The following is a 22,388-nucleotide window of genomic DNA, read 5'->3' on the forward strand; positions in this document are numbered from 1 at the left end:
TACATACGTAACAAACCTGCACGTTATGCACATGTACCCTAGAACTTAAAGTATAATAATAAATAAATAAATAAATAAATAAATAAATAAATAAATAAAAGTTTTTTGTCCACCCAGAACACACTTTGCATTCAGACTGAGGCCTTGTTTGAAATTCTGGCCCCTACATTTCCCATCTCCTTGACACTGGGCAATTCAGTTTTCTTTACTGAGAATCCATCCTCTGTTTTTTGTTTGTTCATTTTGGTTTTGGTTTTGGCTTTTAAATCAAGGGTAGTCTGCAGTCAAGAAATATCATTGGAAGCTAGGTGCGGTGGCTCACGCCTGTAATCCCAGCACTTTGGGAGGCCGAGGTGGGTGGATCACTTGAGGTCAGGAGTTCGAGACTAGCCTGGCCAACATAGTTAAACCCCATCTCTACTAAAAATACAAAACTTGGCCAGGCATGTGGCACATGCATATAGTCCCAGCTACTGGGGAGGCTGAGGCAGGAGAATCGCTGGAACCCAGGAGGCGGAGGTTGCAGTGAGCTGGGATCATGCCACTGCACTCCAACCTGGGTTACAGAGAGAGTCTGTCTGGAAAAAAAGAAAAAGAAATTTCATTAGTCTTTGACTGATATTTCTCCAGTCCTTATCCAGCCCCAACCCCTAGTAATCACCATTCTACTCTCTGCTTCAGTGAGTTCAACTTTTTTAGATTCCACACGTAAGTGATAACGTGGTATTTGTCTTCCTGTTCCTGGCTTATTTCACTTAACATAATGTCTTCCAGGTTCATTCATGTTGTCACAAATGACAGAATTTCCTTTTTTCTCTAAAGCTGAATAGTATTCTACTCTGTATATGTAGATACCATACTTTATTTATCTATTCATCTGTTGATTAACATTTAGGTTGATTCCATTTCTGGGCTAGTGTGAATAGTGTTGATATAAGCATAGGAATGTAAATATCTTTTCCACATACTAATTTTATTTCCTTTGGCTATATATCCGGTAGTGGGACTGCTCAATCATATGGTAGTTCTATTTTAAATTTTCTGAAGAATATCCATTCTATGTTCCATAATGGCTTTACTAATGACATTCCCACCAGCAGTGCACAGGAGGAATACTTTCAAGAAATCTACTGCATAATATTGTTATGACTATCGTTAATAACAATGTACTATATACTTAAAAAAATTGATAATAGTAGACTTTTAAGTGTTCTCACCACAAATAAGGTAAGGTACAACATAGATTAATAGCTTGATTTAGCCATTCCACATTGAATACATATTTCAAAACATCATGTTTTAAAACATTAAAACATGATGTTGTACATTATAAATATATATAATTTTTATGTCAATAAAAAAGAAATGTCATTATCATTCTTTAGTGACAATTCACCTGAAGTCTTCTTACTCATACTTGATGAGTGTCTTTTAAATTATAAAGCTCAGGAAGTATGCCTTTAAATCACTAACCAGTATCTATGATATGGTTTGCTTAAGAACATTTTTAGATTGGAGAATAATTTATAAATCTAGGTTTTTCATTTTAAAATAAACCATGGTTTTAGTTCGTGATATTTGGGCCACATTTTTTAATCCTAATCTTGGGAAAGTTGGGTAGGTAAATTGCAATTTATGTCTCCACTGAATTTCCATACAGAATGCCAGAAGGTACCACAGATAAAGCAAGAGCTTTAAGGTCAGTCCCAGCTGAGTTTGTATGTAGTTCAAGTTCAAGTACTTACTGGCTGTGTGATACTTAACCTTTCTCAATCTCTGTTTCTTCCGTTGAAAAGCTGGGATGATGCTTTCAAATTCAAATGGCACTAAAAACTAAGATTTCTTGAGTGCTTATCATACACCACAGGTATTGTATCATTTACTCCTAATAATAAATCCAGGGGGTGGCTACTGTTATCTCCATTTTACAGATACAGAAAGGAGGTACAAAAAGGCAGAGCAGCCAGGCTTCAAAACCAGGCAGAGCTCCAGATCACCTTGCCTCTCAAATGTAAACTTGAAATGCCAGGCGATCTTTCCATTTTCCCCAACCGAGGACTGACACTGAGGCTGAGGAGAACTGGCAGAAGAGAGAGAAGAATACCTAGAGGGTTTGTTCCTTTTTCAAATCAGTGTTTAATAGCCCCTGTTAAATTGGCAGCCGTGTATATTACTGACCACATGTCTATTTTCCTGTAACACCAAAGAGTAAAGGTCATTTTTTTTCCTATGAATAAAAGTTGTTACTGTCAGGAAATAAACATATAGTTTGTCTACAACCATTTTCCTTGTTAAGCTAATTGATTATGGCTAGTTAAAACTTTATGTCTAAAATCAAAGTCCAAAGAAGAAAGTATGTATACCTTCTATTGCATTTATAAAGAGACCAGGCACAATGCAGGAACTGAAGCAAACATTTGAACATATTTGTATTCTTCATATATTTGTCTCTATAAATTATATAAAATCCATTTTTGTAGATACAGAGTGTAAGATCCCTAAGCATAAAAGGACTAAAATGCAATTGTATATATTATCAGCTACCTGTGCTTGTTTTTCTCCTTCCTAATACCATCTCACATATTTTTTTTGGTTGAAACTGAGAAACAAAGATATTAAATAATTTTCCTAAAATATACCCATACAACTAAATGGGAAAGCCATAATATAAACCAACCCTCTTAACCATCATGATATTAATGAGGAAGACAGGTGCTAAGCAACCATATGTTGACTGGGCTATCTATGTAGATAATCAAGTCCCTAAAAGTGAAGACAGAGTAGAATTGGAAATAATAACACCTTTCATCAATGAGTAAATGTCCAGGAAATCTACAGATGTGGAGCAAGATAGTAACACAGTTCCCTCAATAGAACTGTGTTAGTGTTGCTTGTTTTTGTATTTGTCTTGTTTTCCTTTCCTAACAAGACGAAGAAGGAGAAATTGAAGAACGATCTGGAAAGGTAGGGAGGCTGTGATTACAACTGGGGGTTCAATTTTCACTCATTGTCATATTATTAGCTGTAACTTAGTTGTTATTCAGGAAATAGGCTGAAAGACACTGGCAGATGAGAATTGCGCTGAAGTTAGCAGTGTGGCCAAATGGCCAGTATAATCACTTTTAGCTGGTCAAAAGATGATAATTTCTGTGGGAATATCAGCTAGTGAGTGACCTGACCATTTTAAGTCTCTTCCTTAGGGTCCTCCACATCCAGCCTGGGTGATATATTGCTCAACCTGCTTTACGACACCAGGCAAAACAAGTACTGAATTTCAACCAGTGATCACAGATCTTATATTGTCTCATTCTTGCTGGTACTGTTTGCTTTTCTCCCACTCAATCGTTGCCTTTTAAAACTCTTTACTTAAACCAGCCACTGGACTTTTCCTTGGGGACAATGTAGAAGAGGAAAACAATGATAGAAGGGGGTGCTTTTTATTTCAGGTACAGCTGGACAGGTGGGATGGGTGAGGGCAAAGCTCTAAGGATGTCAAGAGTAGAAATAGTGATGTCTGCCTTTGAAATTACACAACTCTCTACACAACCAAGTGATTGGAGCTTTGAAAGCAATGCAGAGTATAAAAGTAATAGAATATCCACCTAGGTAAGGCAAGATTTGCTGTGGGGAAGGGAAGGTCCTGAACCTCTATTTGGCCCTGAGGCTCATCAACCTGATAGTTCAATTGGGCTCAGAAGGACTCCTGTCCCCTCCCCATTCCTTCCCTCCCACTGCGAGGGACCAATCTCTCTTATTCTGTGTTTTCTTACCATCTCTTCCACCTCTTACCTGCTCTACTCTGCTTTGCACATGGTCTCCTCAACTATGCCCTTCCCTACAGCCTTTTAAATATGGGGAAAACAAAACAAAACAAAACAAATAACATGATCAATAACTTACTGGTTTCCAGGCCAAGTGGGGTGGCTCACACCTGTAAACCCAACACTTTGGGAGGCCAAGACAGGAGGATTGCTTGAGGCCAGGAATTTGAGACCAGCTTAGGCAACCTAACAAAACTCCCCTCTACAAAAAAATTTTTTAAAAAAACAGTTGAGTATGGTGCTGCACAATTGTAGTTTCAGCTACTCAGGAGGCTGAGGCTGTAGGATTCCTTGAGTCTAGGAGGTCAAGGCTGCAGCTAGCCACTGCACTCCAGCCTGGACAACAAGTAAGACTCTGCCTCAAAATAAAAAAAAATGGAAGGAAGAAAGGAAGGAAGGAAGGAAGGAAGGAAGGAAGGAAGGAAGGAAGAAGGAAGGGAGGAAGGAAGAAGGAAGGAGGGAGGGAGGGAGGGAGAGGAGGAGAAGAAAAGAAGGGGGAGCGCCCGAGGTGAGGGAGGGACGGGAGGAAGGGAAGGATTCACTGGTTTCAATGTAACGAATTCCTTTATCTCAAAGTAGATGTACACTTAGAATTGGAGACTTTTTTAAAAAACAATTACAACATCTTAGCTCTTGTGAACTGAGTTTGCTTTGTTGTTATGTCACTGTGGATAATGATTTTCTCATTTTTTTACATGATGTTTATCAACTTTGGCTATGCTTCCTCTCCTGAGTATACTCCCTGTTTTGTAAAACAACTGGGGAACATTGAGATTTTTCATGTAATTTCTGTAATGCCAGGCTTCTAAGGGATAAAGAAATACAAAGAACAGTGACTGGACAGATTGAGTGGAGCTTTGAAAGCAATACGGAGTAGAAAGATAATAGAATATCTACTATAAAGACACATGAACACTTATTTTTATTGCAACACTATTTACAATAGCAAAGACTAGGAACCACCCCAAATGCCCATCAATGATAGACTGGATAAAGAAAATGTGGCCCACATACACCATGGAATACTATGCAGCCATAAAAAAAGGATGAGTTCATGTCCTTTGCAGGGACATGGATGAAGCTAGAATCCGTCATTCTCAGTAAGCTAACACAGAAACAGAAAACCAAACACCACATCATCACTCATAAGTGGGAGCTGAACAATGAGAACACATGGACACAGGGAGGGGAACATCACACACCGGGGCCTGTTGGGGGGTGGGCGGCTATGGGAGGGATAGCATTAGGACAAATACCTAATGCATGTGGGGTTTAAAACCTGGATATCGGGTTGGTGGGTGCAGCAAACCACCATGGCACATGTAAACCTATGTAACAAACCTGCACATTCTGCACATGTATCCCAGAACTTAAAGTAAAATAATAAAAAAAGAAAGATAATAGAATATTAGCCTGGTTAAGGCAAGATTTGTGTTTTTTAAAACATATATTTCCCATTAAAGATTACACATGTACTTCTTAATGTTATTAACTTGGTTATGTATTAAGATGAACAGAAAGGCATTTCTATTATATGAATTTTTTTCTTGTTCTTGTGTCTTTCAAAAAGAAAAAAGAAAATAAAACAAACAAATACACACTCAATTCTCCCCCCAAAAACCAAAGGAAAAACAAGCAGTGCAATAATGTTTCTCAAAAGACATGCTTGACATACTATCAGAAGGTCTGCCAACTTCAATCTATGCACTAGAAGTGCATTTAGAACTTTTATTCTTTGGTTCTTGTCTTTAATATTGTTGTAAATTCAATCCATTTCACTAGCATTACCTGCTAGCAACATTCCATCTTCACATTTGGATGAGTGTGAACTTATCCAGGTGACACATGTGCGATTTTTAATGGAAATTTTACTTCGTTATTCTTAAAACTGGGTGTCAATTAGCAGTGACTCGCCTCCTTAACAAAGGAACAGGGTTTGCTACCTGCCCAGCCATACAGCCCCCTGGGGGGCTTCCTAGCCTGGGCTGGGCTGCTGCAACATCATCACACTGTATTAGTTACAGCACAGAGGTATGGAGGCAGGAGGAATACTTACTGTGCAATTTTCCTGATACCCCATGAGGCCTGAGCACCTCAGGGTGGGTTAGCACTCATGGAAAATCAGTTTAAGATGGGAAATTTTCAAACATCTTTCCTTATTTTCTTTCCCACACACAAACAGAATAATGCATTTTAAGTAACAAAGAGCACTTAAAAGCAAAACAAAACAGAAAGACACTTCTCCTTAAAAGCCACTATCTCCTTAGGATATTCCTCTTATATTAAATAAAGATACAAAGAGTGAAGTGTACTTAAAATCTCTCACAAAGATTGGAAATAAATTCTTCAAAAAGTGAATGCATACTATAGCACATACCCAGGATGTAACTCATTATTATTGGGAAGTGAAAATGAGAGCACCATGGTACAATAATTCTGAATAAGAACCAGCTAATTGCATTAGGGCAGCTTTCAGAAAACAAGAATTTATTTTTTTGTATGACAAATGTGCCTCAGTACAAAGTACACAAAGTATTTTCTGACTCTTACTGTGATATGCCTACTTTATTTCAAGTGAAATAAATGAATTTTTTAAAGGTTATGAAAATATGTGTATGCTTTAAAAAATTATTTCAGTAACATGTTGGATATCTGGAATATCCATATATTGGAGGTCTTTGTTCTCAGTCTACAAGGAAAATTGCCAAATCCACTCCAGAGTGCCAAGCTTAAAAAGGTGTTGAAGAGAGCCTGCCCGATTACCTGAATTCCAATTTGGCTCACAATGAAAGGAAGAAAAATTACCTCAATGCATTTCAATGTTGCTTCTCCCCTTGCAATAGACCTTATTTAATAGCTTATTACACTCAGAAAGCAAAGCATATTCTAAGGAAAGAACTCACGACTCATGGCTCCCGTCTCTTGACAGAACGGCCTCTTTGAATTCTTTTGTCAATTTCATAGATTTCTAACAAGCAGAGAATTGTTTTTTAAATCTGATTTTTTTTATGCCAGCAGCACTATTTCCTCCTCTGTAAGTAGGATAGATTCATCCTATAAGCAACAATGGATGCTTCCCTGCTGAACTCGAGCATGACAGATTAAGCTTCGAGCAGACCAGTAAATGCCACCTCCCTACTTAACAAGGCTGTTCAGAGCCAGGTATTTGGGGCCTTGCCGTATTTGTTCCTGGAACTGCTGGCTGATGAGCCACTGCTATCCAAGGAGGCCAAGCAGCCCTGACTGAGCGACCTGTATGAAGACCCCACAGAGGCCTGCCTGGCAGGGCTGAGGGGGCATGCCTCATTGCCAGTGCTTCCAGGCAAATTCCTTGCCTCCAAATTGTGCCCGCCTCAGGACAGTTGGCTTGTACAATGCCTGGCGGAAAGTAGACACTTTGCACATGTTTACTGAATATAAAAGAGAAAAATAGGGAGAGAAAAAAAAATCTGAGTTTAGAGATGCCTTTCAGACCTTGCCGGATAAAATGCTGTTATTTCTGGAAAAGTGACACTGACCTGGAAGAGCAACTAAGAGGTAAAAAAAAAAAAAAAAAAAAAGGTAGGACTAACAGTGAACAAGCTAATAAAACACATGGAAACAAAATTAATAGTACTAGCCAAAATTTCTAATTGATCAATTATATTTCAAAATATCTTTTATTAGAAAAATGGCACTTGCAATATGTTTCTAAATGCCTTTTTAGAGCCAGTGTGTTGCATAAAGAAAAATACACCTGCATCCAGAATTATAATTTTAAGAACCATTATTTAGATTGCTGTGAGGTATCTTAAAATGCGATTCAATTTGCTCCTTAGATACTGCATATCAAACTATAAAAGCAAAGCTACATTGTTGGCTTTCTCCTTTTTTGGCACAGAAGTAGAATTGAGAATCTGCCTGTTGAAGTCAGAAACAGACTGAATCAAAAAATACAAAAGCATGAATGCACTGTTCTCACATTTATGTAATTGATGGCTATTTTACTTGTCGAAATCTTAAATCTTTCACAACCACATGCGTATGTTTGTCATTTATCCCCTTTTCTCAGGTGCAAAGAAGGCTACCAAGGAGTCCGTTGTGATCAATTTCTGCCGAAAACTGATTCCATCTTATCGGATCCAAGTAGGTCAAGCATTTTTCTTCTCTCTAATAGGCAGCTCTTATTCTGAGCAATGGTTGTTAACTCAGCTGAAAGCTATATTTCAGTCCTGTGTCTCTGAAAACTGCCAAGGACAGAAGACGATGGCAGATGTTGATGTTCAAAGCATCCTCAGAGCTGGCTCTATAGTCTAGGTCTTCTCCGACGATGAGGTCCGGCTTCCGGATTCCACCTTGAATCCCTCCTGGGAACCCCCAACAACCTGGGACTCCTTAGCTCTCCCTCTGCCCACCTCGTTTCAAAAGCGGGGATCTAGAAAAATAAAAGAACTTATTATTTACTTGAAATAATGTTATGGAAACTACAGTATTATACTGCTGCTTACGCTTTGGTTGTTAATTTATGATAGTGTTAAAGCATATCTTACTAAAGTAAGAAAACGTGTACAAAATCATGTAAGAAGTTTTCAAGCAGATTTTGAAAACTCTCTTTTTGGCAACGCTATTTGCATATCGGTGATTACTGTCCTAAGGACAAATTATTTTTTCTCCATTCAAGGAAAAAGACAATTTGCAGATTAAAAAATATAGCTAGTCATTAGTTTCTGTTTGTATATGAATAAAAGTAACTTTTTATGCCTAAACGCCCGTTCTGTCAAATGTGAAATGTTTATCTTTAAAGAATTCTCTGCTCTTTCAATAGCTGCTAGAATTGAATCATTACTAAGAACAGGGGATTTTTACTGAATCACCTGTTTAGTTTAGTGAGGATAATGATAGGCATTTTGCAATTGTAAAGGCCAGGTTATGGTTTTCTGAAGTTCATACATATGTAACACAGACCTCATCAAAATATTTTGTACTGATTACAGACAGAGGTCGCCCTGCCTGTGTCTGTGCATTTTGCTGCATAATGAACGTGTCTAGCCATCTTCCAACATCTTTTCAAAATGCATATTTTCATTTTCCCCTGAATTTCTAACTACATTTACTCAAGTAGATGCACAGTTATTTGAAAGAAAAAGGTTTTGTTGAATTTAATTTAATTCTATTTTATCTTGACAAAGCAATTCACCATACAGTAATTACTCTTTCTTTGCAAATTTAGCTTTCCTTGAGAAAAGTGAAGGTTGCCACAGGGGTATCTCTATTTCCTGAAATGTGAGGCACAGTTCTCTAGGAATTACCCAGAGAGGATGGTATTACTGGAGTTTTTTGTATCTTATTTATCAAGTGATTTGGGCCACTTCCTTCCTTCCTCCCTCCCTCCCTTCCTTCCTTTTTTGCTTTCTTTTCATATATGGATGTGGAATAGCTATTGAGTACAGGTTACAAAGGGCAAGGCCTTGTGCATGGTACAAAGTGGGTAAAAAAATCTCTTTAAACAATCTAATCAAATTTTACCGTCCATCACTGCAAGAGTGGAGGATGTGTCCACCATAATGACTGTTCTCTCCTCATAGAACAAAATGGTCCCATGGTTACAGTCACTAGCCCTGAAAACCTATTTCTATTAAAATTATAGCTATGTGAGCCAGGCACGGTGGTTCAGGCCTATAAACCCAGCACTTTGGGAGGCAGAGATGCTTGAGGTCAGGAGTTTGAGACCAGCCTGGCCAAAATGGTGAAACCCTGTCTCTACTAAAAATACAAAAGTTAGCCTGATGTGATGACAGGCGCCTGTAGTCTCAGCTACCTCAGGAGGCTGAGGCAGGAGACTCGCTTGAATCCAGGAGGCAAGGTTGCAGTGAGCCGAGATCACGCCACTGTACTCCAGCCTGGGTGACAGAGCAAGACTGTCTAAAAAAAAAATAAAAAATAATAAAAAATAAAAAGTATAGCTCTCTGAAATGTTTCTATTAAGTGAAATTGCAAGATAGAAAATTATTTCTATATAAAATTGCAAAAGGAACATACTTTGGCCCAAATGTAGAAAAGAAATACACGAAAATGTTGAAAGGGTGTGGAATTTCATGAAATTGTTTTTCTATTTCTCCAGTTTTCTGTAAAGTGGTATATCATCATTATGAGTCAAAATGCCAGAATTCCTTGAAATTTAAAAAGAAGGAATAAGCACAGAGAACCCATGGATGAGTGCTTGAGACACAGCTTAAATGGAAAAGCATTGTATCTTCCATTCATCCATGCACACATGCATTTCTTTAGGTAATCATTAATTCATTTCATCAGTATTTTCTGAGTATCCATCAAGATCCACCTAATCGGTCAGGCTCTGTTAATACAAAGGTGTGCAAACAGGATTTAGGCTCTGAGGACCCTGCAGATTAGTGAGGGGGGAAACATGTGGCTATATAAACATGGGGATGAATTTGGTTAACATTTACCCCTTTCTGACGTTAGCAGATTTGATTTGACTCCCAGGCCTCAGGCTTTCACCTGAGCAGTGGTAACAATAATAACTTATAAGCATTATTGTTATCATATAGAAGAACAGAGTCAATGCCAGATAATGTCAGTCCACTTCCCTTATTCATCACTATAATCATTACTAATATGTGTTTAAATGATACATGTGCCAGGCACTGTGCCAAAGGCTTTACATGAATTATTTTATTAAACCCTCACCATCACAGTTTGGTAAGGAGAGTGCTGACAGTTGCCCACACTTTGTAGTTGAGGAAATTAGACCTCAGCGATTCTAAGTAAACTTGCTCAAGGTCATACAGCTAGTTAATGCTAGAGTTTAACTTCCATTTCAAATGACTCCAGGACCTGAGCTCCCAACTGCAGGGCGCTTTCCTCCCTCCCCTAGAACCCTCCCTTCTCTAGTTATTTTCAACAGGACATTTATCACTCTAAATTCCATTGACTGAAACTCAATGACCTGCGGCTAACATTATTCTAAGGAATAATATTTGCACAATTTTCATATCTTAATGCAGCAACTTGAGCTTCCATAGAGATTTAAATCCCTAATGAAATTTCCTTGTCAAAATTCTTGTTGAAGGATTGTTTAATTTGCTGCTCATGATATCTTTGGAATGACTGTATGCTCAGGAAATAAGCTTCCACTCAATGCCCTCCCTCCATTTTTTCTCTTCTGTCTCCTCTCTTCTCTCCATTCTGTCTTCCTTCCTTCCTCCCTCTCTCCCGGTCTATCTAATGCATACTTTTGCTGAGTGAAATCCCCGTTAGCAGGGGCTGAGAAACCCCTGCTCTTTCATTCTCTCCCAGGCGATGCAAAGTCGGTCAGAAATGTGTATCTTTTACATTAAATTTTAAAAACAAAATAAAATCTTAAATGACCTATATTGAGGAAAATGGTGCAAGGATGTCACTGTGAGAGCCTTAATGGCTTAAGTGTCTTAGACGTGGTTCAGAGCTGGGTCCTCAGACTATTTCAAAAACTCATCCCCTCTGTTCTCTTTTCAATCCCAAGAACCTATAGCTGACTACATTCAGGAACACATTTATCTATGAGGATCAATCTTATAAAGTGCTTCAATGACAGTTTTTGTAAAAATATCTAATGCACCAATCTGTCAGATTAATCAAACCCTCCTGTGAATTCAATGTACCACAAGTTGCATTCAGATCATGAGGCTGAATAGCAAGCAGGGGTTCAGAAGGAACGTAGTGAGTGACTCAGATTTTGGTCAGAGTCAAGAGGAAGTGACCTTCTGTGGAGGAGCCAGCATCAGCTAATGTGGCATTCTTGAAAGGCATATTTCTGGCCCCTGCCTCCTATGCTGCTAGCGCACTGAGGGCTAGCAGCAGTAAGCTTCCCGGAAGCTGACTTGTAGACTCCTGCCCTGGTTTTCCTTCCTTACTACCCATTCCCACCCAGGGTAGTTACCATCCTCAGCCTTGAAGCAGAGTTAGATGGAGCTGAACTATGTATCAGTCAGAACTGTGAGCCAGTCAAGGTTTTTCTTTATCTCCACTCTCATGAACACATGCCAAGCTGAGTTCCCGTCAAGATCCTGACATAATCACCAGCCAGTGGAAGCGTGGGGGATGCTTCAGAGAACAGACTCAGAACAGAATCAAAGAATGGGGTGGGGTAGAGAAGATGCCCATTGGAAGCAAGGGCACGCCTCCTCACACACAGCTGGAGGCAGCTGTTTCTACACCACCCTATGCCTTTCTCTCCCTGTCAGAATCCAGTACTTAGCTTCCTCCTGGCTGTGACGGCAGGCTTGAGTCTGCAGGCTCAAGCTCTGGCATGCAGTGTATGCAGCTTAAACACCTGGAGTCATCTAGCCTCTCCGTGAAAGGAAGGAGCATCACTTCCATCATGCGTTCATATGTGCTGACTTAGATTCGCACTTTGCTTCTTCGCTTCTTAGAACCAGGCTCTGTTCTCACAGCACCTGGAAAGATGCTAGGAGCCTGGTCTGGATGTGATTCAGAGGAAGACTAGTGAAAAAGATACAGATAGAGGTTTAGACTTCTCATCAGCCCAAACTGGGTTTGTGTGCCTCAGCTTTCCAGAAAGAACCACTTCACAAGTCCATAAAGAACAGAAAAAAACGATCTTCTATAGAATGTGGTTCTAGCCCCAGAGAGGGCATCAGGTAAGAAAATAAATTTATAAACACAGCCATGCTTCCAAATGGCCTGCAGAGACAACCAAATCATGCCCAAGCTTGGTCTCCTTCTTCATGTTCCCAGGGATTGTCACTCCCAGTGCCTAGACCATCAGGCTCAGAGCAAAGTGGTACTCCTTTGCCATATGTGTCACAGTGAAGGAAAAAATAATTGAGAACACCCTGGAAACACCGATGTAGGGCCAGGAGCCTGGGCAGGCATTTGCTAAGCAGATATAAGGAGATTTTCCTGAAGATTATTAACAGGAAGTTTTCCCCCAAAAGACCGATGTTCTGCACTCTTGCCTTTCTCAATCATATTTAATATATAGGAACGAGTGTTCTGTGTATCAACAATTAGGTGAAAGGGTGAAACAAAAGGTGCTCTGAATTGGAAGTCAAAGGGTTTTGCTTCTAATTCTGTGACCACCTGATCTTTGTGGTGTGGTCTTTGGAAAATCAGTTTATTTGGACCTTGGTTTCTTTATCTGTAGAACAATTTCATGGGCATCCAGCTTAAAGACAGTGATGGCCCTTAGTAGAGCAGGCTGTCCTCGCAAGCCATTCAGAAGGGGAGTTCAGGGCACCACCAAAATAGTGGATTTCTTCACTCACTCATTCATTCATTTCCCCAGATAATTAAGCACATGTAATGTATACCATGCTTTGGATCCAAACAATAATAACCACAGATCCTATTGTCTTCATCCATTTGGGATGCTATGAAAAAATACCATTAATTGGATGGCTTATAAACAACAGAAATTTGTTTCTAACTGTTGTGCATGCTAGGAAGTCAAGATCAAGGCTCTGGCAGATTCAGTGTCTGCTGTGGGCAATTTTCTGATAGAGGGTGCATTCTCTATGTCCTTATATTGTGGAAGGCATGACACGACTCTCTGCACCTCTTTTGGAAAGGCTTGAATCCTATTCATGAGGATTTCTTCTTTCTGATGTATCACCTCCCAAAGGCACTGCCTCTTACCAGCACCACGTTAAGGATTAGGTTTCCACATAAGAATTTTCGTGGGACACAAATTTTCAGACCATAGCATCTACCATCAGTAAACTCATAGTGTGGTTAGCTGTGCTTATTGACATTGAATTACAGACTAGAAAGGATGTAATGTCTGCAAGATATTGAAATGTTTTCTTCCTTCACTCATTCAAAATCGTATTAATAGTTTGACATTGGACAAGTTGCATAACATTAATAAACCCTGGCTTTCTTCTTTATAAATTAAGATATTCTAATCTGTAACATATATAGCTGTTGCTAGGATGAAATAAAATAATCCATTCAGAGCATGTTGTGCTTGGGACATTGTGAAAGCTCAATAAATATTATCTATTATCATCATTATTATTTTTGTTGTTTCAACTGTCACCTTGATTACTACACAGTGTACAAGGCACTGAGACAGGAGCTACCAGGAATTAAAAAGCATACAGCCTATTACCTGGCCTCGAATATCTCCAGTGGTACTGAGGAAATAAAAATGCACAAAGAAGCACAAATAAGGACACACACAAAAGACATGACTGCTAAGGAAATCTAAAAATGGAGGGGCAATAAAAGTTCACATAAAGTCGAGGGAGAGATCTGGGTTACTCAGGAAAGGATTTCTCTAGGAGAGAAGATTATAGTGAGCTATTCACACAGGATGTGTATCTGTGAACTGTTGTACAACCTGCACACTGCCCAACTTCACTGGTATCATTTGTGCTAGAGTGTGAAGGACCTTCTGTAGAGGGGTGCAGCTTGGTCCTGGGAAGGACATTTCCATGAATAAATTTGACAGATAAAAAACAGATGAATAAATTTGACAGATAAAAAACAGATTCTTGAGGACACAAAAGCAGAAACTAATTATCACTTTCCCCCGGTCTATTAATCCATACAGATGAAAGGGTATAACTTTCAGACTGGGATCTGCTGGGAATACTTAAGTCTGCTAAGCTACTCTGCCTTCCAGGAGCCATAAAAACATTGTTAGCAGAATGGATTTATATGTAAAATCTGTCACTCTTATTACCGTTTTTCTGGCTTGGCATGAGAAGGAGAAACAGAGAATTATCTGATTTTGACCATGTCACCTTGAATCTCACAAAACCCATTAATTCTGTCAGGTTGTGGCATTTTTATATATTTGATTGCTAATATCTTCAAGTATTCCCCTTTAAATTATATGAACACTAATCTTTTACCAATCATGTATACAAACACATGATTTCTAGATACTAGGAAAATAAGTTTATTTACAAGAAAGTAAAAATTTCCTATAGGTACATGATTCAGAGATAACCACTGATAATCAATTCGTGCATACTACTCCAAATATTTTCTGCTTTTTCTATGGCATACATATGTATTCATTTTTATTTGTTTGTTTGGTTTTTAGAGGCAGGGTCTTGCTCTGTCACCCAGGCTGGAGTGCAATGGCATGATCTTGGCTCACTGTAGCATCAACTTTCTGGGCTCAAGTGATCCTCTTGCCTCAGCCTCCCAAGTAGCTGGGACTACAATTGCCTGCCACCACACTCAGCTACTTAAAAAAAAAAAAGTTTATAAAGATGGGATCTTGCTATGTTGCCCAGGCTGGTCTTGAACTACTGGCCTCAGGAGAGCCTCCCATCTCAGTCTCCCAAAGTGCTGGGATTGCAGGCTTGAGCCACTGCGCCAGACTTGTATTTGGTTTTAACCATTATGTTGAAAGCAGGTCTCATAGGGCCAGAGGGAAGCACACCTGCCCTTGCCTCTCTCAGCTCTAGTGTTTGAGTCTGTCTGCCCAGCTTGCTAACAGCAGCTTCCCTGTTGGCCCTGGCTCACTGGGGGTCCACTCTACCCACTCTACCCGGGAAGATGGATTCTTCTGCCCTCCCAGGGAGCCTGTTGCGCAGGTCTGAAGACAGCTCTCAACTGGTTCTCGGTTCTCCTGTGTGGTCCACAGCTAGTCCACAGGACATGCTCACTATGTTGTCTCATCGTGCCCTGGGAGAGCTGGTCATTCAGGAGCCTGTGTCACCAGACCGTCAGGATCAAAGATGACAGTTCCTCTGTCTCATCTCTCCTCTGTCCTTTCTATAGTTTCAAAGTCAGGGAGGGAGATCAAGTGTTATGGAATGGTTCTAGATTATCTAATTATTTCCTTTACAAATTCCGCATGTGGTGATTTATCTCCACTTCATTATCTATTATTCATTATATTGACACCTTAATCAAATCTGAGGTACCAGAAATTAAATATTCATATCTTATTACACAATATACTCATTTGCCTTACAAAATTAGGATTGGCTGGGTGCTCATGCTTGTAATCTCAGCACTTTGGGAAGCCGTGGTATGAGTATTCCTTGAGCCCAGGAGTTGAATATCAGCCCGGGCAGCATACGAAGACCTTGTTTCTAGAATAAATAAATAAATAAATAAAAAATAGCCAGGCATGGAGGTGTGCACCTATAGTCCCAGCTACTTGGGAAGCTGAAGCTGGAGGATCACTTGAGCTCAGGAACTCGAGGCTGCTGTGAGCTGTGATTGTGCTACTGCACTCCAGCCTGGGTGATGTAGTGAGACTCTCTCAATTAACAAAAAAATTAAAAAGAGGGACACCACCAGGTTTATACTATCTGTATTTTGTAACTTCTACTTCCCACTCAATATAGTGTGAGCTTTTTCCCACAGCATTTTCATAATTTTATATTCTTTTAAACTATTATTTTGAAGGTTATACTACTATAAGGATTTAACATAAATTATCTTACCAGTCGTCTATGAAGGACCGTTAGTGGATTTCCAATTTTGCCTGATTACAGTGATTAACAACCGTTATGCATAAGTCTCTATACCTTGATGTCCAAATGATTTCTTGAGGATAAATTTCTAGATTTTGATATATTTGGATAACTTTTACTCCAGAAAGATTATATCAGTTTACTTTTCCATGAGTGAACAGTAAAATTGATTTTACTTTTTTTTTTTTTTTTTTTTTTACCAACACTGGATAGTATTGTTTTAATTGCTACTTGTACAAGGAAAATTATATACCACTAATATTTTATATTGCACCTTGATTGCCAGCAAATTTGAATCCTTTTTTCACTTGTATATTGGTCAGTTTCATTTCTACCTTTATGAATTTTTAATTATTTTCCTTTGCTTACTTTGAAATACTGTAATATTTCAGTCTTATTTAAAAGAGTTTGCTATTTTGAGGATAATAAACTATTCACTATCATATAATTTTTCCAGATTGCTCTTTGATTTATTATTTATGGTATTTTTTAAAGCATACAAAAGTTTTGCCTTTTATGGAGTCAAACCTATTAGTTATTTTTTAAAAAGTAGTTCATATGAGCTAATGCTATCTTTAGCCTAAGAATGAAATGAATTAATAGTAATTAAGCTATTCAATTTTATTATATTTATGTTAGTGTGTAGTTTTATATTAAGAGCAATATGTTTAAAAATACATTTAGTTTTTCGGACAGAAGTTATTGAATAGTCTGACATTTCTTGATGATTTATAAAGATAAATTAATTATATAATCGATAATTGCACATATCTGGTGCTGTCTGTGGACTTTCTACTCTGCAGATAGGGGTAACACCATGAGAGTATTTGATTTTAAGAGAATTGTAGTTTGCATTTGGTAATATTATTTCCTCAAGTTAAAAATATACAATTGGTTAAATATGATTCAACCATATATTGATTTGAACTTGATTACATACGCATTTTAGAATAATATGCTTTGAAAAACAACCAATACATGATATTAAATACAATATAGGGTTCAAAACACTATGTATGGTATGACTAGGGTGACCATATAACTTATCTAAACTAGGATATTTGGAGAGTGAAAAGCAGAGCTATGAATAATTATACTGGAATAAAAAATATGAGGCAGAACTATACATTCACCCAAATTTGTAACATAAGCATGTGTATACTTAACTATACAGGCTTAAAAAAAACTTGAAGGCAATGTATTGCAAAATATGGTAGGATTGCACAATTTTTTCAATATCTTTTGTGTATTCTCCCAATTTTCTGCAACACATTTGTATTGTATATAATCTATTATTATATTATTTATTTTTAATTATTATTTTAAATTTAATAAACATTAAAAGAATGACAATAATGACAAATGCTTTGTTGATGATTACTGCCAGGGATTGATCTAAGGTCTTAACAGATAATCCTCACACAGTTTTGTAAGGTAGACTAAATCAATTCCCACTTTAATGTGTGGAAACTGAGAAAAATAAAGTAAATAAATAAATACATAAATAAATAAAATAATTTGCCCAAGGATACACACATAGTCAATGGAAGCACTGAAATTTTAAACCCACTGGGTATACAGTCTAAAAAAAAGAACGTGGAGAAACAGTTACAAACATTGAGAGAATTGCTTTCCCATAGAGTTATAATTATGATTCCTCACATTGCTTCTCTTCTTTTGAGCATCATTATTTTTTATGTGACTTTTCATACTGTTCTGCTGTATTAGGAATTGTGGTGTCTTCTAACAAATTGTAATATGGGTTCCTGTGTAAAACTTGCAGACTTTGACCATGACTCCCCAGAGGGAAAATCCTAGCAGTCTTTCTGGTCTCTGCTTATAGGGCACCTACAGCTGAGGTTGGTGTCAGGTAGGTGTCTCGTGGCCATGGCTACCTGCTCAAGAAGGTGTAAAGCCCAGGACAAATGCCTAAATGTCACCACTCTCCCCACCCTCTGCTACCTTTGCCCTCATTCTCTCCATTTGTGCAATCTTAATAGGGTTCTTATCGCTTCTGTAAGGTGTTTGGAGCCTGGTTCTGTTCAAGTCTCCATACAGTTTAATTTGATATACAAGTTTTTGTAGTGTATTTCTACCTTCACTGTATTTGGCCTGTCACTTACATGTGAGGATGGTGCCTCCTTCTGAGATTGATCTATTGATGTGTCTCCCCCTCCACATCCCATATTCATAATTTATTTTTTTCCCATGGAAAGCATATACAGGGACAGTCTTTTGTGAGTATTCCAATGGCCTTTTTAACTAGAATTTTCCAAAGGGTTCACTTCTGAGTGAGTAGAAGGAAGCATTTAAAAAACAAACAAAAAAAATGGATGGAAAATGTGGCCAAGACTACCTGAAGATTAAAAGCAAAGGACCAATAACCACAAAATCCAATCAGCCCTCAATCAAAAGGGTCCAGCACATTGGAAATTACTTTTATTCTTCCATCCATACCTTTCTGTGCTTCTTTCTTATAGTCCACTTTGGGTAAATTTCAGTCACATCTAATAATATCACATGTATCACTAGATAGACATAACCACTTTCTGCAAAATTCAGAAAAAAATCATAATCATTTTCAACTCTGTTAATTAGATTTTCCTAAATGAATCTATTTATTTACATTCTATGCCCAAGAGCTACATTGTGAAGATAAATAGCAGAATACCTGTTTCTTTTGATGGTGTTTTACATGACACTGATGCTAGGAGACAACCAACACAGTGCTGTAGCAAGCCGCACGCCCACCATCCTCCTTTTCCTGAGAGAGCTATTTTCGTAGAATATGATAGAGCAATTTCACCAATGTGTGACTGACATGAAATGAAATGGTTTAGCTATTATCATCTTTTTTTCTAATTTGGGACTACCAGCATTTCAGTTTTTAACATAGTTCTAAAAAATTGGACACATGAATTATAAATAATGTCTCATAATGTGGATTAAGAATGTGAGCAGAGAGAAACAGAAAAACTGACTACATTGTTGACAGTAATCAGAGACACAGGGTTCTGAATTTTCTCTTAAGAGAAACATGTCCTTAGGTCCTCTTAGGCCCACATTTCAAGTTCCAACAGAGTTTTTAATGGAATAAGGACTTAACTATATGCCAAATTTTGTGCTAGGCCTCTGTCTACACATCCTTATTTATTATTCCTGAGTTATAGTAATTGTATGGTTGTGGCAACAGACATTCAGATAAATTAATTAACCTACAAAGATAATCAATTTGTAAGAATTTGAAATCAAATCTGCTGAGTCTATATTTTAGCCATCAAAGGGCTTTTTGATATGGGCCAATCAAATTTTCTTGTAATAGGAAACTTTTTAATATTTATTTTACTTTATTTTTTTCATGAAGGGTCAAGAACAAAACATTCTCCATCATTTATTGAAATTCATATTTTCATTAAGTATCATAACAAGTGGTATAATTAAAAATGTAATGAAATAGGTCAAAGGTAGTACAGTTTGGGGTAAAATCATTGCATTTAGCAAAGCAGTTCAAGGTACATAACCTAATTCTTGTACATGATAGGCACTTGATAAAACTGTAAATAATTAAAATGAATTTTGATGATTTGTTTGATATGTGGATAAATTTTGAGAACTAGCACTGGATCTTCTGAATTCCTGGCTCCCCAACTATTTTAGTGTCTCCTTATGAATAGGTTGTCAGTGTTCAATTATACTGGTTGGTGTCTCCACTGTCTCCATTTTCTTTGGAATCTTGAAAACGTTAATCCCTTCAGGGAAGCTTTGTTTGAGAATTAAGGTGGAATTGATCTGGCAGATAAACATTTGATTCCCACTGTGCTTTAAACCATGAGGAGGTTATCAAATTCTCAGTTTTTGCTGATTTCTTGTCTTCACAGAAAAGCTCTGTGATTATACCTGCAGGACATTTTAAAATATTGGGCATAACCCACTTTAGTTGTCCAGGAACACATTCCAGACCCAATAGGAGTGTTTTGTGGATAATCTGTAAATGGTGTTCCTTAATTAAGAGTGAGCAACAGGGAATTTGTAAGTCAAATAAACATTCCTGTAGTGTAAGCCTATTCAGCTACAAGTAACATTTATTAACAGCCTATTCTAGTTCATGCAAGAAACCTTGCCAGGTACGTGCACAAAAGTTCTGTCATTTAACTCTTAGACAAGATAAAGTAGCTATTACTATCCTCATTTTTGAGCTATGTCAATAAGACTAGAAAAGGAAACCCTAGATGAAGAAAATCATTAAGACTTACTATAAGATATAAGAAGAACTAAATTGAGAGATAGAGCATGACCTACCGTAGAATATTTTTGTAAAATGGAATTGTTCCTTAAATATCTGTCCCTATAGTTCCAAATACAATCCTCAGACTATGTCTTAAATGTTTTTCTTAGCTTTTGTTTGTTTGTTTTTTGTGTATCTAATTATGGAACTTAATCAGCAGTTTGTTGAGGACAAGGACCATGCTGGATTTGGATTTGGTTACCACTACATCTCAGGTGCCTTACGTGCTTCCATTACATCAGGCACTCAGGTAATTTGGACTGAATGAGTGAAAGAGAGACTTGTTCAAGGTAACATGTTTTACTAGCTCCCATTTTAAATGTGGTTTTAGTATACCTACTTTAAAATTTATTTGGTATTCACCCAATGCCTATGACTTTGCTAAGTATTATGGATAATTAATACAGTAACAGTGTATTTTATTTTATTTTAAAATTCTATTTTAATTGAATTTAATTTTTAGGATAGTAATACATTCACATGGTTCAGTATCAAACAGCATAAAATGTTTACAATAAAAGTCTTCTACCCTTATCCCCCATTTACCCAGTTCTTCTCTGATAGGCAATCAATGTTGTTAATTCCTCATAAATCTTTGTAAAGCTACTGTATAAATGTATAAGTAAAATGAACAAAAATTCCTTATCTCTTTTTATATAAATAACAGCTCGTAGTACATACTGTTCCACATCTTCCTTTTCATCTAGCAGTGATCTAGCTTTTTCATCTAAAATGATCTTCAAGATCATTTTCTTTCAGTTCATATAGAACATTCTGATTCTTTTTATAATTGTATACAATTCCATTCATTGCATATAGCACAATATGGCTGCTATGGTCTGTATGTTTGTGTTCCCACCAAAAATTCGTACGTTGAAACATAATTACCAATGTGATTACATTAAGAAGTAGATGAGATAATCAGAGTGAAGTCCTCGTGAATGGAATTAATGACCTTAAAGAGGCCCCAGAGCTGCCTTGCTTCTTCCATCATGTGAGGACACAGCAAGAAGATGCAGTATAAGTGCAAGACCCTTTACCTGCTGGCACTTTGATCTTGGATTTCCCAGCCTTTAGAACCATAATAAATAGATTTCTGTTACCTATAAATGACCCTGTTTATGGTGTTTTGTTACAGCAATCCAAAGGGATTCAGAAAATGAGGTAACAACCCATCTGTGAATTCGCATTTAGTTTATTTGCTGTTTAAATTATGCTACTTGAAGTCGTATGTAGAATAAGTTTCTAAAGTGGAAAATTTGGGGAAAATATATGTACCTTTATGACCTTTGGGTTCTCCTCATTGTCATCCTACTAGAATGGTACCAGTTTAAAATCTTAAATCTACTGTTTTCCAAAGTCTTTTTGACATGACGGTTTGTTTTATGAAACTGTATTTGTCTTTTTTTAATCTTAGAAATGAAGTGTACTAACTCATTTATTTTAAATTTAATTCTTTTATGATGAGTGACATGAAAACATCTTTTTATATTTTAAAAGTTATTTATTTTTTCTTTCTTGTGAAGTCTCTTAATATTCCTCCCCAGTGTGTACTTCAGTTATTGGCGATTTTCTTATTGATTTGTAGGAGCTATTTTTATTTAAGGCAAATGAGGCCTTTGATTATGACATGAGATTGAAGTAGTTTTTTTTTTTTTCTTTTGATCTTTGCATTTTGTTTTGATTATGATAGTTCAAGCAAAACAGGAAACTTCTTTTTCCCTTATTTTTTTCCATTCATTCTTCTTTTCTCCCTCCCTCCTTCTTTCTTTCCTCTCTTCATTTCTTTGTTTTTCCTTCTTTCTTTCTTTCTTTCTTTCTTTCTTTCTTTCTTTCTTT

General features: G+C 37.4%; 1 protein-coding gene across 2 annotated transcripts in view; it reads left to right on the forward strand.

The window, feature by feature from the left end:
- NRG3 (neuregulin 3) overlaps positions 1-22,388 on the forward strand; it is a 311,679-nt gene that overhangs the window by 42,246 nt on the left and 247,045 nt on the right. For both annotated transcript variants that reach the window (XM_017883718.1, XM_017883717.1), the window contains exon 2: positions 7,873-7,946. The gene's annotated coding sequence lies outside the window, so the exon portion shown is untranslated. The remainder of the gene's footprint in view (positions 1-7,872; positions 7,947-22,388) is intronic.

Source organism: Rhinopithecus bieti, unplaced genomic scaffold (assembly GCF_001698545.2).
Source record: "Rhinopithecus bieti isolate Rb0 unplaced genomic scaffold, ASM169854v2 scaffold_12689, whole genome shotgun sequence".
Taxonomy (NCBI): domain Eukaryota; kingdom Metazoa; phylum Chordata; class Mammalia; order Primates; family Cercopithecidae; genus Rhinopithecus; species Rhinopithecus bieti.